This window comes from Narcine bancroftii, chromosome 3 (assembly GCF_036971445.1).
Source record: "Narcine bancroftii isolate sNarBan1 chromosome 3, sNarBan1.hap1, whole genome shotgun sequence".
Lineage (NCBI taxonomy): Eukaryota > Metazoa > Chordata > Chondrichthyes > Torpediniformes > Narcinidae > Narcine > Narcine bancroftii.
In genome coordinates this window covers 200,512,904-200,534,634 of record NC_091471.1, presented here as the reverse complement: position 1 = coordinate 200,534,634, position 21,731 = coordinate 200,512,904, and the positions used below count along the sequence as shown (strand labels likewise).

The following is a 21,731-nucleotide window of genomic DNA, read 5'->3' as shown; positions in this document are numbered from 1 at the left end:
TGGTAACAGTTATTTGGCCACGAGTCCATGTCGCCAAATTTACACCCAATTTTTATTAAATATCTAATAAAAATAAGAAAAAAAAGACTGACACACAGAGACCAGACAGCGCTGTTCAGGAACACCCAAACACCCTAATTGGTTGGATTATGGTGATGCTCCATGAACAGGAAGCAATATGAATTGATGGGATAATATAAGAGACACTAGTCTGCACCAACTACTTTCAATCTTTATTTTGTGCAATGAAAAAAGGTTGATTGAATATCTTCACTTCATAGCCCCTTTGGGAAGAGTGACCAAAGTATGACAGGATTTGACATTTGAATTGATGTAATTGAAAACAAATCTAAACAAAATATACTCTACTGTATCGTATAATTGATGAGGATAACCAGTTTAAGTATAACAGTGTGCAATCTAAAGTTACCATTAAAAATCATAATGAATAAGTTGCAAAAGAAATATATTACTTTAAGGCATAAAACCCCAAAAGGAAAAGTGATTCATCCATGGCTGACAAAAAAAATTAAGGATATTAAATCAAAAGAAGAGGCATATAAAGCTGACAGAACTAGCAGTAGGCCTGAGGATTGGAAGCATTTTTGAAACTGCCAATATTGGATTAGACTGGTAAGAACCATGAAAGAAGATGGTAATTTTTGGATTTTTTTAAGATGAAATGATTATCAACAGGAAAAGAATTAGATAAGTGAGATCAAATGTGTTTTTTTTTAACAGACGGATAGAAGAATTATTAAAGCAGAATAAAGAAATAGGAGAGAAATCGACCACCAGAATAAGGAAGACCCACTGTGCACCCTCATGTCCCCTGATAATCCTCTACTGTCAGTATCTGAGGAAGATGCACTGGCTGCTTTCAAGAGAATGAAGCCAAGGAAAACATGTGGTCCAGAAAGAGTACCCGGCAAAGTAATAAAAGTCTGTGCTGACCAACTGGACAATGTCTTCATGGATGTCATCAATATCTCACTCCAGCAAGGAGTGGTACCATTTCTTTCAAACAGGCCTCAATCATACCTGTCCCCAAGAAGTCTGTGGTTACCTGCCTGAATGACTATTGACCAGTGGCAATCACATCCACAGCGATGAAGCATTTTGAGAGGCTGGTGTTGAAGCATATCAGACCCTGTCCGAGTGGCAACATGAATCTGTTCCAGTTGGCCTATCACAGCAATATGTCTATGGCAGATGCCATCTCACTGGCTCGACACAAAACCTTGGAACATCTGGACAGCAAAGATACAAATATCAGGATGGTCTTTATTGACCACTGCTTGAACAGCAAACTTCAGGACCTGGACTTCAATACCCTATTGTGTAATTAGATCTTGGATTCCATCACCTCCAATCCCCAATCAGTAAGGATTAGCAAGAACATCTCCATCAGTGCAGGAGCACCACAGGGCTATGTTCTTAACCCCTCCCTGTACTACTCGCTTTATACCTATGACTGTGTGGCTCAGTACGACCATAACACCATCTACAGACTTGCTGATGATACCACAGTAGTGGGTTGTACAAAAAAAAAGGGATGATTCAGTGTACAGGAGGGAGGTTGAAAACTTGGCTGAATGGTGCACCAACAACAACCTCACACTCAATGTCACCAAAACCAAGGAGCAGATTGTAGACTTCAGTAAGGGAAAACCAGAGGTGTACGATCCAGTGAACATTGGGGGAACAGAGGTGGAGAGGTTCAGCAAATTTAAATTCTTCAGAGAGTTGTATTCCCATTGGTACAGGAAACTGGGTGTGCATAAGAGTCCCGTGTTGAGTTCACTATTGTTGGAGTCCAACCTAGGTCCGAGGTGAATGTCTATATCATTGCTTAAGTGAAATAGTAATCGAGCACCATTTAATGTTCTCCCATTTGTCTCCCGTGTGTTAATTAAAGTTATGTCTCTCTGTGAACCCACCAAGCCTGATACTCTTCCAAACACAACAATCACATAGAAAAATGTAGGTCATCCACTTTGGCGAATATTGCAGAAAGACATAGGATTTCATAAATGGTGAGAGACTAGGTCATATTAATGTTCCAAGTCACTAAAGATCAATGTTCAAGTTCAGAAGGCAATTTGTTATCTTATTATCAAGTTAAAGCAATGTAAGTGAATAATTTTGGGTGTATTTTACGGTTACCTAGGCGATCTAAATTTAAAATCTTGCTTACTGATGGTGGTAAGAAAGGATTTATATCGGAGATGTATGCTTTATTGCAGACTAAAATGCTTAAAGCGGACTTATATAAATCTAAATCAAAATGGGAAAAAAGATTTATCCATATCTATTTCTCAGGATGATTGGATGACCTTATGTGAGGATAGAATGACTAAAATTGTAAATGTAGATTGGTTCATTATAATTTTCTTCATCAGTTATACTTAACTTTGGAGAAAATAAGTAAATATAAGTTTATTTCTTCTGATTTATGTTTTAGGTGCCATACATTCTACTTGGTCATATGAGATGGTGAAAACTTTTAAGGAATTTTTAGAAGCTATATTTAAATTTAAAATTTCACTTGATCCTATGGTATTTTTATTGGGTTATATTAAGAAATTGAGCTTGAAATTAAAATTAAATAAGTTTCAAATTGCCTTTCTGTGATCGGCTTTAGCTGTGGCTTGAAAATATTTGGCAATTACTCAGAAAAACAAAACCAATTTTAGTATTCAACCATGGCATTTAGAAATGAGGTCTTGTATTCCGTTGGAAAAGATAACATAATTTACGTCATAATTATTCCTTCTTTGTTAAAACTTGGAGCCCGTATAGGAAAAATATGATGTTCAATTTGTAGTAGTTTTTTTATTCCCACAATTGATGGTGCTACCCCAAACCATGGCAATAATTGAAGCCTGTAATGTTATTCAATCTCCTCTTCTATTCTGTTCTCTTTTTCCTTTCTTTTGAGGTAGTTTAGATGGGGCTGGGAGGGTTGGGTGGGTTAGGGTTGGGGGTGGGGGGGCATATGGGGTAAAATGTTGTGTATTTGTTTGTATTTTTACTGTATGATTTATTATGATCAATAAATAAAATTTTCCAAAAAAAGTTCGGAAGGCAAATAGGTGGGATTGTTGTCCTTTATTATGAGAGGGATTGATTGCAGGAGCAAGGTAGTCTTTGAAATTTTAAAAGCTTTGGTGAGATTACACATGGAGGATTGGATTCAGTTTTGACCTCCCTACATCAGAAAATATGCACTTACCTGGTACAGAGTGCAATGAAGATCCCCTTGAATAGATCCAGAAATGGTTGGTTTGATGTCGAAGAGGAAATTGGGTAAGAGTAGCACAATAGTCATTGACATTTTGATAAATTTTCATTAAAACAAAATTTTTAAAGGGTTTGACAGACTGGGTGCAGAAAAGAAGTTTCCCATTACTGAGCCTGGGACCAAGGGTCAAAGTTTGAGAAAGAAGGATAGGCCCTTTAGGACTGAAATTAGGTTGGTGAACCTTTGGAATTCTCTGTCTTGTAAGGCTGTGGAGATCTGGTGTGATGCTCATTCAAAACAGAGATTGATATGCTTTTGAATATTAATGGGATTAATAATGCTGGAAGGTGGTAGAAGGCCAGTTATATTCCTGATGGCCAGCAGCACAGCCTCAAAAGGCTGGATGGCCTAATCCCATTCCTATGTCACTCAAATTGCCTGATTTATACCACACCTAATATTATAATTAATATTTTGTGTTAAGTGCTTAAATTTATCTTTAACTGGATGGCTCTGAAAGCGGCCTGACACCTGGGCAATCTTGTTCTTATCCTTTTGTAGACATTCCCTTTGTTCGTTTCTCTTCCCCAACCTTTACTGTAATGCAAGAAACATTTGAACACTCACTTCTCCATTTATGATGGCAGTTCATTGACTCTGTTGCATTCTCCAAAGATGATGCCTGACCTGGTGAGTAGATTTCAGATTCATTGTCGGAGTACATACAACGCTGAGATTCTTTTTCCTGCAGGTGAGGCAAAATTATCATTTATTGGTAGTGCAAAAAAAAACTGTACACAGTGTATACATGTAGACAAATAAAGAACTGTAAAAAGATAATGAATGTAAACAAACTGTGCAATACCGAGAGAATAAAAATTCAATAAATTCCACAAGTAAGAGTCCTTAAATGAGTCCCTGATTGAGCTTATTGTTGAAGAGACTGATGGCGAAGGGTAGCAGTTGTTTCTGAATCTGGTGGTGAGAGTCCTGTGGCACCTTTATCTCATTCCTGATGGCAGTAGAGAGAACAGGGCACATGCTAGGTGGTGTAGATCCTTGATGATTGCTGATGCTCTCTGATGGCAGCGTTCCATATAGATGTTCTTAATAGTGGGGAGGGTTTTGCCTGTGGTCCTGGGCTGTGTCCACTACCTTTTGGAGGGATTTATACTCAGGGTATTGGTGTCCCCCAAACCAGATCACGATGCAACCAGTCAGCACACTTTCTCCCACACATCTGCAGAAATTTTCCAGAGTTTCTGGTGTCATACCAAACCTCCGTAAATTCCTGAGGAAGCAGAGGTGCTGACGTGCTTTCTTCTTGATGTTATTAATGTGTAGGGTCCAGGAATATCCTCCAAGGTAGTGACTTCCAAGAACTTGCATTTGCTCACTCTCTCTACCTCTGATCCCCCAATGATCACATGATTGTATACCTCTGGATTTCCCTTCCTGAAGTCAACAACCAGCTGTTTGTTTTGGTGACATTGAGTGCAAGTTTGTTGGTGCATCTTTCAGCCAAGTGTTCAATTTCCATCCTGTACGCTGACTCATGCCCTTTCTTTATACAACCCATTAATGTCAGGAAATTTGTAGATGGTGTTATTGTTATTCCGAGCCACACAGTCGTAGGTGTAATGTGAGTAAAGCAGGGGGCTAAGAACACAGCCTGTGGTGCACCAGTACTGATAGAGATTGTGGAGATGCTTTTACCAATCCTCACTGATTGCGTTCTGGAGGTGAGTAAATCCATGATCCAATGAATGGGGTGTTGAGTCCCAGGCCTTAAAATTTGCTGATCATCTGATGATGGTGTTAAATGTCGAACTGTAGTCAATAAAGAACATCCTGATGAATGCATCTTTACTGTCCAGATGTTCTAAGGCTTTGTGTAGAGCCAGTGAGATGGTATTGACTGTCAACCTGTTGCTATGATAGGTGAACTGCAATATATCTGTGTTGCCACTCAGACAGGAACTGATAAGCTTCAACTCCAGCCTTTCAAAACATGTCATTGCAGTTGATAGCCATTAAGGCAGGTTACTGTGCTTTTCTTTGAAACAGGTGGGTATTATGCTCTGTAGGAGTAGGATGTTGAGTATATCCATGAATACATTGGTAAGTTGGTCAGCATAGATCCTTAATACTCAGCCAGGTACTCCATCCGGGCTGGATGTTTCTTTGGATTCACTTTCTTGAAGGCAGCATGCACATCATCCTCCTATACGGGCAAAATGGGATCATAAGTGGACCAGGGTGGGTAGAAAGGTGGTTCTTTGCTGTTACTTTGGTCAAATTGGGTGTAAAAAGCATTGAGTTCCTTTGGGAGTGAAGCTTTGCCGTCTGCTACTGTAATGGATTTAGTTTTAATTTTTAAAAAATCTAGACATACAGCTAGTAACAGGCCATTTTGGCCAACAAGCCGTGCCGCCCAATTTACACCCCGTTAACCTACACCTCCAGTATGTTTTGAATGGTGGGAGGAAACTGGAGCCCCTGGAAAAAACCCACACAGATACGGGGAGAAAGTACAAACTCCTTACAGACAGTGTGGGTTTCGAACCTAAGTCCAGACCCGGTCGCTGGCGCTGTAAAAATGTGGTTTTGCCATTTAGGGCCTCCCACAGGTGTCCTCTGTCGTTTCCATTTTCATTTAGAATCTCCTCTTTGCCCAGGAAATATTTTTCTGCAGGTCATACCTACTCCTTCTGTATTGAACTGGATCTCTGGAGTTAAATGCCTGTGATCTGGCTCTCAGAAGGTTTTGGATTTTGCTGTTCATCCAGGGCTTCTGGGTGGGGAAAACTGTGAATGATTTGGTGGGGACCCACTCATCCACAGCTGTTTTGATAAAGCCTGTTAGAGCCCTGGTGTAATCGTTCAGCTCCTCAGATAAGATGAGCACTTGCTGATTTATTTCTAGTTGCATGTTGAATCAAGGTTCGACATCATACAGAGTGCTGAATAAACTGTGAACTTCACTGCCACTAGCCCTTTTTGTGCTGAAACCCCGCATTACAGCCGGCTCGAGTTTAACAAAAAGGCAAATTTACCTTTTATGGTGACGACCTATAATGCAGATCCCGCGGTACCTTTATTGCAGAGTTGAATCAGGAACCAGCTTTTCAGAGCTGCAGGATGCAGGATGAATGGTGCAGTAATGCCGCCCGCCACTGTGACCTCGAACATATGCACCGCAAAGGGAAAGCGGCCTACACTCGAAAATGGTGACTGAAGAGCAGGTATGACTGCTAGTGGAGATCTGTGAAAGCAGTCTTAGGACTCAGTTAGCACTCAGGCATATTTCCTCCACAGTGTTATGGCCTCCATGAACTGTGTGGGTTTTAAAAAATTCGTGCTCCTGAGTCGCAGGCTGATGGTGTCATCACGATGTCATCAGCCCCTCCACTTTGGAGCTGCATTACAGAGGAGGTGGAGCGACGTCACTCCACCTCTGAGTCTAACCCCCTAGGCAGATGGAAGATGGACTGTGTTTGACCAGTCAATCCTCCTTCAGACCTTTGATGGAGATAAGTGAAGTGATTTAAAGACAGGGAATATCTCTCTTTACATCACTTTTTTTTAAAAGGGCCTACTGTCACAAAGTCGACATGACTCTATTTTAGATCTTCAGCATTGTTTGTCAACATGGTTTTACTTTCAGATTATTAGTGATGAGACATGGAATGACAATGTTTACAGAAGTTTCCCAATGTAGCCGAAGGATATCAGAGGGTGATAAGTAGGTCTGAGCAGATGAACCTTTCCAGATTGACATTATCAGTCTGATTGATTCAAATGAATGACTGGAAGCAATTTGAATATGCCTTGCCTCTCTCATGAATATATTTGTGTTATGGTCTGTAATAATTTTCAAGGTTAAAACCAGCTTGTTTTGAAACTTGATGACCCAACATGGCAATTAAGAATAAGTTTGACTCAGAGTAAATGTCATTTGCAGACATGTGTGGATAAAATTGATCCAATTGGGAAAATTGATTAGGCACTTCCTGTGATATGTAATCAATGTTGCCATGATTGATTGACTTTCCATGTGAGGGTCATACCTGCTGGACTTCCTTTATCTGGGTGATTTATGACTTGAAAATGGCGAGTGCTATCCCACTGTTTAGTCTAGCAACAGTCTGATGTGGACATACCAATGGCATTGTAATTTTCATGAAATGTTTCAATGTTTGTTAACTAACCTGAAGAAGAGACCCTCTGCAGGTTACAGTAAAGTGATATTCAGCTTGGAATGAGTGACCCTCGTAAAGTCACTTGGCATTTAACCAAGCCTGAGCAAGAATGTTTCATGCTGGTTGCTATCTATCAAATACCATACTGATTACTGGCTGACAAATCAGTGCTTTGGAGATAATAGCTTGGAAGAAGTGTGAAGGACATCAAAGAGACAAAATCCATATTAAGAGGACTTCAATTTTAATTATCTTGGATCTAGCTATGACTCTATCCAAACTGTGGCAGCAATAAACAGGATTGTCATCTGCTTGGCCAAATCAAGCATTGACCCATTTTATTTTGCTCTAAGAAGTTGTTAAATAAAAACAATCTGGTCAATTAAAGTGCCATGAGCAAAAAGATGAAAGACATCATCAACAGAATCAAGTAGCATCACCTCACATGTTTACTAATGCTCTGTTTGGGTTTTGCCAATAAGAGGTGCAAAGGGGAAGTGAGCACTACCTGGATCTTGCTTTATTTACAATGTAGGCCCAAATCTGGACCAAAGAGTGGAATTCTTGAGGTGAGGAGAGAATGATATCCCTTCAATTAAAATGAGTACCGGATCAATGGACATCAGAAAAATTGGCAATCATCTAATAAGAGTCATAAATAAAGTAAAGGCAAATGGTCTCATTTTATTGTATCCTAGTGAGCTTAAACTCAGCACATCACTGCAATAATTACTTTGGACAGATTTTGAAGCATTGTCCTTTTTAAATATATTATTGTTGACCTTCCCTCCATTAAAAATAAAAGTGGTAACCTTTACTGATCATTGCACTTATTTCCATTTATAAGTCTTTATGTGGTTAAACTATCTAAACCTGGCTGTGTTTAGACCTGATGGAAGTTCATATCTGACATGCTGAGTAGCAAAATTGTTAGCTCATGCCATAATTGGGGAAAAAAATATAACCAAATCCATTTGAAATTGTCTGGTATTTCTGTATCAAATGCCCATCATCAATATTCTGCATGTTATGCTGAACTGGAGAAAGCACAGAAATAAAATGTGATAAGTTCAATTCAGTGGCTGGCTATTCTGTAACCAGTGACTTTTCATTCTTGAATGTTTTCTAATATCACCAAAACACAATAAGAGTATAATATTCTTCAGTTGCTTGGATAAATACAGCCCAAAAAACCCATTTAATTGGCACTCTATCCACCACTCTAAAAATGTTTACTTGCCCCCCTCCCCCCACAAATGTAATGGTTGTAATGCATACTATCCATAAACATATGACAAAGAATTGTCAAAGGAGCTTTGTAGGCACCTGCCAGATTAATGTTTCTTGCACCTAGTTGGAGAAGTGGAGCAAATGCATGGGGGTATCAAAATCTTCAAGTTCCTGTCCAAGTTAGATAAAATCTTCCTTGCAAATTTACAGTCAATCTTAGACATTCATTGTTGCTGGGACAAAACACTGGAATTCTCTACTACGTGGCAAATAGGTTCACCCCGCAGCTTGCAAATGGTTCAATGAGGTGCTCATCTTCACCTTCTCCAGACCAATTAGTAAGGGGCAATAAATGCCTGTCCTGCCACTAGCTTGCATTTACTGTGTCAGAATAAAGAGTGTGCTTTACCTTACAGTACCATTAAATACGGTAACTTGATTACAGGAGCTACAGAATCTGTCATTAATATAATCCATCACTGTTATGGGTCAGTTTTAAAATAAGTATCTTTTTGAAGGTATTATTCGCTGTCCTTGGAAACATTGTTTTTTCAACAATTAATTTTTTTTCTGACATACAGATATTTGCATACCTTATTAACTTTGATCATGGAATAAGTATCTGGAAGCAAATCTGTATAATCAGTCAGGAGGACAGATCTTAACATGAGGTGTGAGAGTTAACCCTCAGTATTTGTTCTTTTGAATTTTCAAGATTCAAGATTTAAAATAGTTTTATTGTCATGCAGAAAAATGAAATTACACAAAGTTTTCTATGCCTGCCTTAAGGCAGACAAAGAGTTGCCATTATTATTTCCTAGAGCCCTGCAGAAATAGTCAAGGAGTTGCAAAGGAGAGTCCCTTCAGAGAAACTGAGTGTCTGCTGTAATGATTCTAATATTTGGGAAGAATTTAGTAATATTTGGGGAGAATTTGTAAGATTTAGAGTAGGTTACATACGTACACGCATTTTAAAACAGATCTTATTTGAAAGACTGAAGAAATACTGAAGATCTCTGGAGAATGTAAACACCTTTCACAAGTAGATGTTAATTGAACTGATCTCATAAGATGAATGGACTGGAGAGACACTCTGGCTGTGGGAAGCTCTTTTCAAGGGTTTTGACAGAGTGCACAGAAAGGTCACTCCTGGGTTTTATTGATCTAACAGATAGGAGCAGAAGAAAGAACTCCTGTTGTTTGCTGGAGAAGGTGGGGGTTTTGTAAGTGAATCACATGAGCTTTCTGGAAGCCAGTTGGAAAGAGTTGGAGAGAGAGGGAGAGAGAGAGAGAAAAAAAATTAAGAAGCTCTCTCAGTCAATGTGTATGGGACACTAAACAGTGCAATCCAGGAAGAACTGATGAAAAGTTCAAAAGCAGTGGATGGTTGGAAGTGCTATCTGTCTGATGTTTCTCTTGGAATAAAAGGACAAAAAAGGAGCTTTGTTGTAACCTGAAAGAAAGAGGTTACCATCTGAAAAACCCCGATGGGGCAAGTTTCATCAGTGAGACCTTGAAGTGACTAATGGTAGTACCTCAGTTGTGGAAATCCTGAAAGAACAAATTTCTCTGCAAAGCCTACAAGAACCTTCCTGTGTGGTAAACATTTACCTTTCAAGCACCAAAGCCTGGTGAACTTTATACATGTTGAATTCTGTGCACAGTGTTAGAGTTGCCTACATTCAGAGAACTTGGAAGAAGGAGAAGTGAGATTGAATGTGAATTAAAGAACTTTTCTTGAATTTACACACACATTGCATACATGTGCACTTAGAATTAGAAGGGAGTTAATTTGGGTTAGTACAGAGTATAGTTTAGCATAAGTATAGAGATAAGTTAAAGTTTGATTCTATTTTCATTTTGAAGTTGATTAAAAATACCTTTTGTTTTAAAAAACACTTGTCTTGGTGAATGTCTATTGCTGCTGGGTTTTGGGTTCCTTTGGGCTTGTAACACTGTGGGTTCATCTACAGTACTCCCTGTTCAATCCATTGGCACCTGAGTTCCAGATCCAAACCTATGATGTGATCAGTAAGTTTTCAGAGCCTAACGCCCTTCTGAAGCCCTTCTTGTCCTCAGCACCCTCACGAATCCCGGTTCCCATGCCAATAGCTGGCTCTCATCAGCCAGTCTCCAGCAGCCCACAGCCTGCATGGGTCCTTCAACCACAAGTTGCCGTTAGCCTGCAGCCTGTGTGAGTCCCTCGACTGCAAGTTGCTGACCGTCTGTGGCCTGTGCGTGTCATTCAGCCGCTGATCACCTTGTGGTTCTGCTGCAATGGTCACTGACCTGTAGGGTCTTCTTTTCTGTTTCTCCTTCTTAATCTACCCTGGCAAAGTAGATTTATATGTCTCAATTAATTTGTTGCTGATTGCAGGAAGCTCAGGAGCACCATGAACCGGGGTGGGGGGGGGGTGGGGGCTGGGGGGTGGGGGCTGGGGGGGGGGGAATAACATTTATATCTAATAGTAAGATCTGCCTTTGCAACTAAGTACTCACGCCTAACACTTTGTATTAAGACAATAAGAATTGAAAAAAATAATCTCATGATTATTCAGTCACCCATCTGTGCAACTAGATTGGATTGTACTATAATACGTAGAGTAATTCTTTCTGTCATTTACTTGGATCATGAATGATCTGTAGTTCAGCTCAACTTCCATTACCCTTCATACTCTATTGTCACTGGAACTTCATGCTCAATAACATTGTGGTAGTACTTTTATTGGAAGGACTGCAGAAATTCAAAAAAGCAACACGGCCTCATCTTAAGGTCAATCATACCACAACGTGTTGTTAGCCTTCTGCGTGGGTTATTCATCTCTATTATTTTTAAGTTGTAATTTTCCTGCTGTTATTCTGAATTCCCTCACTTTTTCCCCCATTATTGTCAGTACAACAATACCATTTACAAATTCACTGACATGTATCGTCAGTTGGAGCTAAACCTTCCCCACCACCCTGCACAAGCTCTGTTCTCGTTGCTGCCATCAGGAAAGAGGTGTAGGTGCCTCGGGACACACCACCAGGTCAGGAACAGCTGCTCCCCCTCCACCATCAGACTCCTCCTCAACCACAAACTCAATTAGGGACTCATTTAAGGACTCTTACTTGTGCACTTTATTGATTATTTTTCTCTCTGTATTGCACAATACAATTGTTTACTTTTCTTTATTTGTTTACATGTGTATCTTGATTACAGTTTTCTTGAACTACCAATAAGTGGTCATTCTGCTTTGGGCGCAGGAAGAAAAGAATCGGGGTTGTTTGTGATGTCATGTATCTACTCTGGAATCTGAATACATCTGAAACCTCAGCTGCAGTTACTTTATTTGGATTTTCAGAAGACCTTTGACAAGATGCCATACATGAGGCTACATAACAAGATAAAATCCCTCTGTATTACAGGAAACATACTAGAGTGGATAGAGCATTGGCTGATTGGCAGGAAACAGAGTGTTGGAAAGTAGGGTTCATAATCTGGTTGGGAGCCAGTTGCTAGTGATGTTCCACAGCGATTGGTGTTGGGGCCTCTTCTTTTTATGTTATATATTAATGATTTGGATTATTTAAAGAATATCTTTGAGATATGAACGTAAGTGGAGCAGCAGATAGTGTTGCGGAAATAGGGAGGCTGCAGAATGACATACAGATTAGGAGAATGAGCAGAGACATGGCAAATGAAATACAACATGGGATAGTGTACATTCATGCCATTTGGTAGAAATAAATAAATGGGCAGACAATTTTTTTAAATGGGGAGAAAATTGAACATACCCAGTTGCCAAGGGACCTGGGAATCTGAAGGTAAATTTGCATGTTCAGATGGAAGTGAAAAAGGCAAATGTAATGCTAGCATTCATTTCAAGAGGAATAGAATATAAGAGCAGGGTACGATGTTGCAGCTTTATAAGGCACCTCATTTAGAGTGTTGTGAGCAGTTTTGGGCTCCTCATTTAAGAAAAAAGATGTTCTGATGTTGGGGAGGATTCAAAGTAGGTTTACGAGGATGGTTCTGGGAATGAAAGGGTTATCATATGAGGAACATTTGATATCTCTTGGACTGTACTCATTAGAATTTAGGAGAACGGAGTGGGTGGGTGGGGGGGCGGGGGGGGAGCCCTGGACAAAGAGACGACTCTGCCTTACAGTAAATGTCAAAGAATTTCATGTATGTTATATTCTAAATGTAGTATTAAGTGACAATAATGAAACTTTTACCTTTACCTTTTATCTCATTGAAACATTTTGAATATTGAAAAGCATGGACAGAATAGATGTAGAAAGGTTGTTTCGCATGGTGGGAGTGTCTAGGACAAGAGGGTACAACTTCAGGATTGAAAGGCATCTGCTAAGAACAGAAATGCATAGGAATTTCTTCAGCCAGAGGGTGGTAAATCTGTGGATTTTTTTGCCACAATCATTGTGGAGGCCAGGTCATTAATTGTATTTAAGGCAGAGATTGATAGGTTTTTGATTAGCAAGGGCAAAAAAGGTTATGGGGCAGACTCAATGGGCTGAATTCCTATTTCCACTCTTTTGTAATTGACACATTTTGAATGCTTAAAGGATTGGACAGAGTACATGTGAATAAGATGTTTCCCTTGGTGGTTGAATCCAGGACAAGTGGGCACAGTCTTAGAATTAGAAGGTACCATTTAAAACAGAAATGAGGAGAAATTTCTTTAGCCAGAGGGTTGTGGATTTGTGGAATTTGTTGCATACAGCTGTGGAGGACCGATCATTGGGGGAGTTTAAGAGGGAGATTGATAGGATTCTAATATCTCAAAGTATCAATTGATATGGGGAAAAGGCTGGAACTTGGAACTAGATGTGAGAACAGTTTCGATCAGGGCGGATTTGTGGAGCAGACTTGATGGGCCAAATAGCCTACTTCTGTTTCTTGACATCTTGTGATGTCTTCTAGAAACTCATAACAGCAGTAGACCACCTCTATTCAAACCTGAGACTGACACCACTAAAATGTTGTGATTTGAAGACTAGAGGAGATTTATAGTTTGCTGTTGGCACTATTGGATCATTCAACCACATAGTTAAATGAGCACTTTTGGGGAATATGGGAAATAAAATGGAAAGCTTTTAAAACATTTTTAAGCATGTTTGAGTACTGATAAATGCCTCAGTTTAGTGAGCATGGCACTGGCAGACATCAAAATATGCCCGCTCCCATATTCTAGTTTTTTTTAGATGGAGATGATTAACATTCATCTTGATTACTTCATATGCGCCACATGCTTTCCTTACTGCTGGAAAATGTACCATGTCTGTATTTTTTATTGTAAAATTCAAAATTAAAGACATGTTTTTTATTTCATTCAGATATTTTTAAGAAATTTATATTTGCTCATTAATGCTTTATCTTAATGGGAAATACAAAAGTTTATACTGTTCTTTTTAAAATCTCAGTCCCTCCTCAGATTATTCTTAACATTCATAACTATATATTGTGCACAGCTGGTCTTATTTCAAACTCATCACTCCCCCCACGTAAACTTAGGCAGAAAATTATTGTAATGTAATGACTGATACAGTGGCGGAAAAGGGGTTAAAAAATCTCAAACTTTTTGAAATTGGTTCAAGAGAATAATATTTTTTTGGGCAAAATCTCTTTCCCACCTGCTTACATTTTGCTCTATGCCCATTTTGGATTTTGGATTTACACAAATTATTCCTTGCACAAATTTTATTTATGTTTTCATTCTTCCTGTTCTCAGTTATTTGTGTGTTTTTTTTACTCTCATGGATTTGGAATTCTGTCTCAAGCTGTCATTGATGTGGAACTTCATTCATCAACAAAGACTCAACCAGAAAATTAAAAGGGTAATTTGTCAGTTTTTGGGACTGACTCTCTGACTGATAGGTGTATTTTGCCAATCACAGCATCAAGTTCTTGACATAATTCTCTATGACACTAAAATATAATGATTGTCAATGGTGAAATAAATCTTGATGCATCACAAAATATTTTATTCCTGATTATAGCCATATTGAAGATTGAAATTGTTTTGCTATTTTATTTTCACTGATATTTTTGGTTAAAGTTCATGCTGCTGTGGCAGCCCTCCGTGGCGACGATCGAACCGGTGCTCCGGGCAGCGAACGCAACCAAAAGCCAGCAGCCCGTGCAACAGCACTGGCCCCAACAAGCGAACAGGCAGGTGAAAGGCAAGGGCAGCTTAAAGGCCAACAGCCCAAAATGGCACTGGCCTTGCTGCGCAGCCAACAGACAGGGACAGAGTCTGGGGAAGAAGGGCATTGTTATGCAGGAAAGTACCCTCATGGAGGAAACATGCTTTTGTTTTGCATGCTGTGATGTCAGCCAAGGGGGAGCCACGATGACAACAGTGAAAATGTAATAGTCGGGCCTGAGCCCTAACAAAACTCAGAGCTTAACCTGATTGCGCTACGTGTGTGTGTCTTCTTTCGAATAGTGCGTGGCAAAACTGCCATAATTTTAAGTTTATGCCTAGTTTCATAACAGTAATGGAATAATAAATTAATTGCACTTTGCACGAATAAAGACAAATGTCAACTCTTGAGGGAAAACATCCAGATATTTAACCGTAAAATCCTGAGACATTTCATACTTACTGATATCCCTAACTTTTCAATTTGTTTCCAGATAAGTTTATGATAAAAATTGGATTTTTGCTAATAGAAATATTTTTAGTATGACGAAATTTTAATTGATTACATTCGATTCCATTTGTTTTTCTTGCCTGTACTTTGCCTATTGTTAGTGTTTTATCTCTGTGTCATTTAATATTATTATCAAATATTATGAGATATTTGAACAAAATCAGCAATATTCAATTGTTTTGAATATAATATTTAATATTGTCTAATCTGATTCAGGTCAGCACAGACAGTAGGCCTATTTTAGGGTTGTGACTTTCTTTGACTGTTTCAGAATGTTGAAGTTGGAAATAGACTTAAAAATACAACATCTTGTATACATAGAACTATGAAACTATTGAACATTATAGCATAGAAACAGGCCCATCGGACCTTCTAGTCTGTGCTGGAGTATTATTGTGCCTAGTCCCACTGACATGCACCCAGTCCTTAGCTCCCTGTACCCTCCCATCCATGCATTTGTCCATTTTATTCTTAAATATTAAAATTGAGCCCACGTTCGCTACTTCAGTTGGTAGCTCATTCCACACTCCCATCTCACTCTGTATGAAGAAGTTCCCACAAATGTGCCCCTCAAACTTTTTCCCTTTCACCTTTTACCCATGTCTTCTGGTTTCTATCTTACCTGACCTCAGTGGAAAAAGCCTACTTTCATTTAATATGTATACACCCCTCGTAATTTGGTTGATAAAATGGAAGAGTGTTCCTTTCAGTGGAGGTAAGCTGGTTGTCCAGTTTATTATATTGCTGGAGGGCATCAGTGGAAACATGGACTAGTAAATAGCATTGCAGAAATATGGAGGGAGTGACCTTTCATATCCCTGGGATAGAAAGATCAAAACATTAGAAATAGAAGTAGCAAAGGCTAGGTGGCCCTAAAATGTTTTCGACCATTCAATGATACGGTACCTCGTTCCTTCTATTTACCATTTATTTTTATTCTTTTAGTGTCTGAATATCTATTTTTTAAAATTTCAGCCTTGAAGAAATTATTGAAAAGTCTAGACCAGAGTATTTCAAATGCACTGTCTATCAAGTGAAGAATTGTCTCTTTGTCTGTCTTAAATAATTGCCCCTTGTTCTGAGAAAATGCTACCTCGTATTTAATGTTCCAGGCAAGACAAACAGTACTCAGCTTTTAACCCTCATCATGCCCTTTCAGAATTTCATGTTCTTAAATAAATCTTGCATTCTTCTATACTCTTTTGATTGTGGACCAATATTACTGAAATATCGTTGGTCAGAAGATGCAACCTGCTTGTCTATGTCCTTTCTGCAATGATCTCTAGCAGAGTTTCCACATTGAGTTACAACCATTGGAGCTATTTACTCACGGCCATGTTGTTGGTAGGATGGATTGTTTGGGCAGACTATCTCTGGGATCTGTCCTTTTCTCCTGAATGCCTTCTTTCAGTTTCATATTTGGTTCTGTCATGAGGTGCTCAGACAAAAATGTATTAATTTGTCTTCACTTATTGATTTACATCAGGCATCAGATTATAGGCTATGTCTTCTTTGGCTTGGCTTTAAAGTGTTCCTTTAATCCTCGGTTTGCTTTTGAAAACTTTTCATGTCATTATATTGCATCTGTTCTTGTGTTGAATCCAATAATAAACTTTTAGTTTATTCTCTGTTCTATTTAACAGGCCTTTACAAAATTAAAAAAAAACTTCAACACCACCTGGCAAATAACTATTACAACAACAATAAAGCGCAAAATCTGCTTTTCTTTAAATTGGGATAGAGGGAACCCTCAGCCAAAAAGTTGGAAATCTGCAAGTGGTATTCAATAAGAATTCAGCTTGAATTCTGGAGCTTTAATCAGACATTGACACAAGATGATCACTTGCTCTCCAGTACACAACATTCAGCCAGATGGAAAATAATGGCCAGAAGAGACTCAGTCGAAAAGATTGCTTGAGGATGACACACCAAGCTTTCAGATTCCTGGCCACACAGACAGCACATGAAACTAAGTGACGATTGGATACCAGATAATATTAAACATTTATAATGTGGAAGAGTGAATGTCTGTTTTATCTAAAGTCTTTCAAATTTACATCAATGTTACATTTTTATCCTTTCCTGAACAATTTATTTTGACTTTCAGTTTGCAGTTTAAGGGCTATTTCCACAAAGCTGATCTACGAGTATAAATAGCCATCTGCAGTGGGTGAAGTGCAAACAATCAAGCATTGATTCAGAGCGAAGGAGTATAAAAGCCTCAGTAATGTCTTACTCTCTTTAATTTTTTTCTGTGCTTGATTGCCATAATCTCATATTGCATGTGTTGGTGCCCCCTCATCTAGCTTTAACTCTGAATATGAATTTGGATTCCCTTCATTAGATGTTGCTTGTATTATTCTTGTTGCAATTGGAACTGATACCATTACATATGGAGCTGAAAATTCCAGTTTACTTCAGAATATGAACATTTGATTTGGGAATACAGTGGGAAGAAGTGTCTACCAGCAATACTGATATCAAGGAATCTGCTAAGATTTTTATTGATAAAATACCTGACAATTGCCTGACTTCATGTCCTGTTTGAATATGGAAAATATTCGTTATTCAATTAACAATTCAGATATAAGATTATAAGATTCCAGAAGTGATGGGTGTCATTTATGACTTACTATCTTATTTTATAATTTTACTTCCATGTAATTAAATTGTCTGACTGGAAAAGTCCAGGGTCTTTATAGATTTTTTTCCTTAATTTTTCTTTTAACACGAATCAGATATAGCATCTGGCAATGCAGTTAGGTAATGGATTTGAGTTTTTCTCCTTTACTATTTTCTTTTTTTTTCTTATTAGAGTTTTTTCTAAAAAAGGTACATACTATTTAGAATATGAATTATGGATAAGATTTACAATTTATGGGTGTTAGTGTATTATGGAATATCTTGTTTCATTTGTGTAACTATTCATACTACCTTATTCAATTGTACCCTTTTTGTTTGTACAAGTTCTTTATTAAAATCAATTAAAATATTATAAAAAGAAAAAGATAACTGAGAAAAGTATAAAATGCAATGATGGCTGCTAGGGCAATGATATTGTTCGTTCTTCTTCTGATATCCATTCAGTCAAGTCATCGATGCTTTCAGTGGCAGACACAAGGCTGTGGTTTATTTTGTGAATGGGAATGAAGGGAATACAGGGAGCTTCAACAGGATTGCTAATATGAAACGTTAACCTGCTTATGCTGATTGCTCAAGGACAACAATGAAAGAGACAGGCTGTTCCTCAAATTTCAGCCTCTCCCTCCCCCTCCCGTCTCCAACTGTTCACTATCATTCACCCATGCTTGGTCCACCAGTCATCCACTGACCCCTATATCACTCCTCTCCTCTTTTTTTTGGACTGACTATTTCCCTCACCACTCCCATGTGAATCTGTTGATGGCTAATGAGCTAATGACCGATGGCTGAGGTATAAGGCATCACATTGGACCCTAAAGTATGACAATTAATTTCCCCTCTCAGATGCTGCTCGGTCCGCTGTGTTCCTTCAGCTGATCATTCCATCACACATCTGCCTCTTGCTTTATAGATATTTGAAAGACCTTGGAATGTCAAGAGAGACTCCTTGAAAATACAATGACTCTGACACATGAACTACAGTCTTTTTGTGTCTACTGCATTGTATTTTCCATGATGATATTAATGGTGTAGGACCCAGTGAAGACATCTCATCTTAACAATATAGCAGTTAGTAGAGCACTGTCTGTAAGGAGTTTGTATATATTCCCCATGTCTGCATGGGTTTCTTCCATGTGCTCTGGTTTTCTCCCATCCATCAAAATACACTGGGGTTGTAGGTCAATTGGTTGTAATTGGGTGGCATGGGCACATGGGCCAAAAGGGCCTGTTACCATGCTGTATGTCTAAAAAAATCAATGACGAGTCCTCCTATATCACAAAGGACAAGGGGCGCAGGCACAAATGAACACCACTAAGTACAGCTTTCCCATCAGGCTTCAACCCATCCTGACTTGGAATATGTATAGCACTTATCATTCATGTTGGGTCTAAAGCCTTACATTTGTTACCCAATAGCATTGTGCAATATCTTCATTAGAAGGAATACATTAGCTCATTAAAGTATTTTAATACTACCTTCAGAAGTGCAATTAGAATGGACAATATGCTGTATATTGGCCTTGTCTGCGTCAACCAAATCTGAAAAGAGGAATTTTAAAAGTGCAGTTTGCATTTTGTGGCTGAGTGGAATTTTTGTGTTGCTCTATCTGTGATTGTTCAAAGGTCACCAAGAAATCCCAATGTGTTCCATATGGATAAATAATATCAGTCAAAAGGTTCTCTGATCAAAAACATGCATCCCATGTGAATCTGTTGATGACTAATGAGCTAATGACCGATGGCTGAGGTATAAGGCATCACATTGGAAAATGCCAAAAGCAGCAGAGAGCTAACAGCAAATATGAATAAGCCCCTCAGCACCAAGGACAGCAGAAACTGCTTCATCATCATCTGCATATTGGGCAAACTCTTTTAATCATTACTCCAGCATTCACATTCTCAAGGCTAATGCACAATGGGAAAATGAACCAAAGAAAAATAAGAAAAATAAGAAGATTGAAGAGGCTGTAATATTCCGACAATATATTTCCCTTATTATTCTCCTAATTTATCTCTTTGTGATAGCGAAAGAATTTTTTTTCCAAAATACCTGTAAACCTGTCTTCTGACTTAAATCAATGCATTCTTATTGGGTACATATAAACTCAAGTTTTAGTGTGTCATTTGGTACATACTGTAATGAAAAAATGAAGTGACAAAGTGCTTGTCATATATTTGTACATTCATCACTCTGGAGTCGGAGTCCCAAAGGCTGTTGATTGCTGTACCCAGCACAGCAACTCCTGCAAAGATGCTGGCTCCAAACTGCATCAACTTTCGTCATTTTTTGGACCTGTCATTAGCATGGGGGTTTGAGGGGGGGGGGTAGGTCCCACTGTATGGGCAACAGATGAATCTCTATATCAACTCTTCCCTGGCTTGCGTCCTAGAGAGGCCATTCTCAACAAACCAGTGACTACCAGAGGCGCAGTACCCATGGTTGATGATGACACAGCAATCAATGTACTAATGACTTGCTCCATATCTGGGGTCAGGAACTTCTCAGTTCAGGGCTGAAATAAACTTCAGAGAGTTGGTTCAGGCCATCATGCAAGCATTCCTCCATTGACTCCATCTATACCTTCTGCTACTTCGAGAAAGCTGCTAACATAATAAAGGAGGCATCCCAGCCCAATCACCTTCTCTTCTACCTTCACCCAGATGAAATAAGTTTGAAAACATGTGCCTCCAAGTTTAAAGATATTTTCTTTCATTCTGTTGACAGATTCTTGAGTGGCCCTTCCATTCACACAAGATGATACTTTGAACTGTACTTTTCACTGTAACAGTATAGAAAATAACACATTATAGCACAGTACATGTGCTTCAACCATGATGTTGTGCCAACCTACATATAAAAAAAACCCTCCCTACCTCATAACCCTCTATTTTTCTTTCATCCGTGTGCCTATCTAAGAGTGTCTTAAATGCCCCTATTGTTCCAGCCTAATTCCTCATGCATTCCAGGCACCACAACACTCAGTATAAATAATATACCCCTGATGTTTCCCCTAAACTTTCCACCCTTCACTTTAAACAGATGTTTTCAGGTGTTTGCTACTCTTGCCCTGGGAAAAAGGCACTGGCTTTTTACCTCATCTATGCCTCTCATAATCTTATAGACCTCTATTATGTCATCTCTCATCCTTCTTATTGCCAAAGAGAAAAGCCCTAGCTCTGGTAATCTTGCCTCATAAGACATTTTTTCCAATCCAGGCAACATCTTGGTAAATCTCCTCTGCATCCCTTCCATTGCTTCTACATTCTTCCTATAATGAGGTGACCAGAACTGAACATGTGTGGTAACATCAGAGATTTATAGAGTTATAACATCACCTCATGACCCCTGAACTCAACCCCTGATTAATGAAACCCTTCTTCCCATACACCTTCTTAACTATTCTTTCAATCTCCTTGGCAACCTTAAGACCCCAAGGTCCCTCTGTTTTTTCACGCTATTAAGTATCCTACCATTAACAATCTACTCTGCTTTCAAGTTTGACCTTCCAAAATGCATCACCTCACACTTAACCGGATTGAACTCCATCTACCACTTTTCTGTCGAACTCTATCTATATCCTGTTGTAACCTCGAACACTATCCACCACTCCTCCAAACTTCCTATTGTCTGCAAAAATACTGACTAATCCCTCTACATCTTTGTCCATGCCATTTATAAAAAATCGCAAAGAGCAAGGGTGACAGAATGGATCCCTGCAGAACTCCACCAGTCAATGACTTCCAAATATGCC

General features: G+C 38.9%; 1 long non-coding RNA gene across 1 annotated transcript in view; it reads right to left on the bottom strand.

Moving 5' to 3' along the window:
- Positions 1–1,079: 1,079 nt before the first annotated feature.
- Positions 1,080–21,731, bottom strand: part of LOC138756360 (uncharacterized) — a 50,891-nt gene continuing 30,239 nt past the window's right edge. The window contains exons 2-3 of the long non-coding RNA XR_011353024.1: positions 3,872–3,989; positions 1,080–1,250 (exon numbers count right to left, since the gene is read on the bottom strand). This is a non-coding gene — a long non-coding RNA (uncharacterized lncRNA). The remainder of the gene's footprint in view (positions 1,251–3,871; positions 3,990–21,731) is intronic.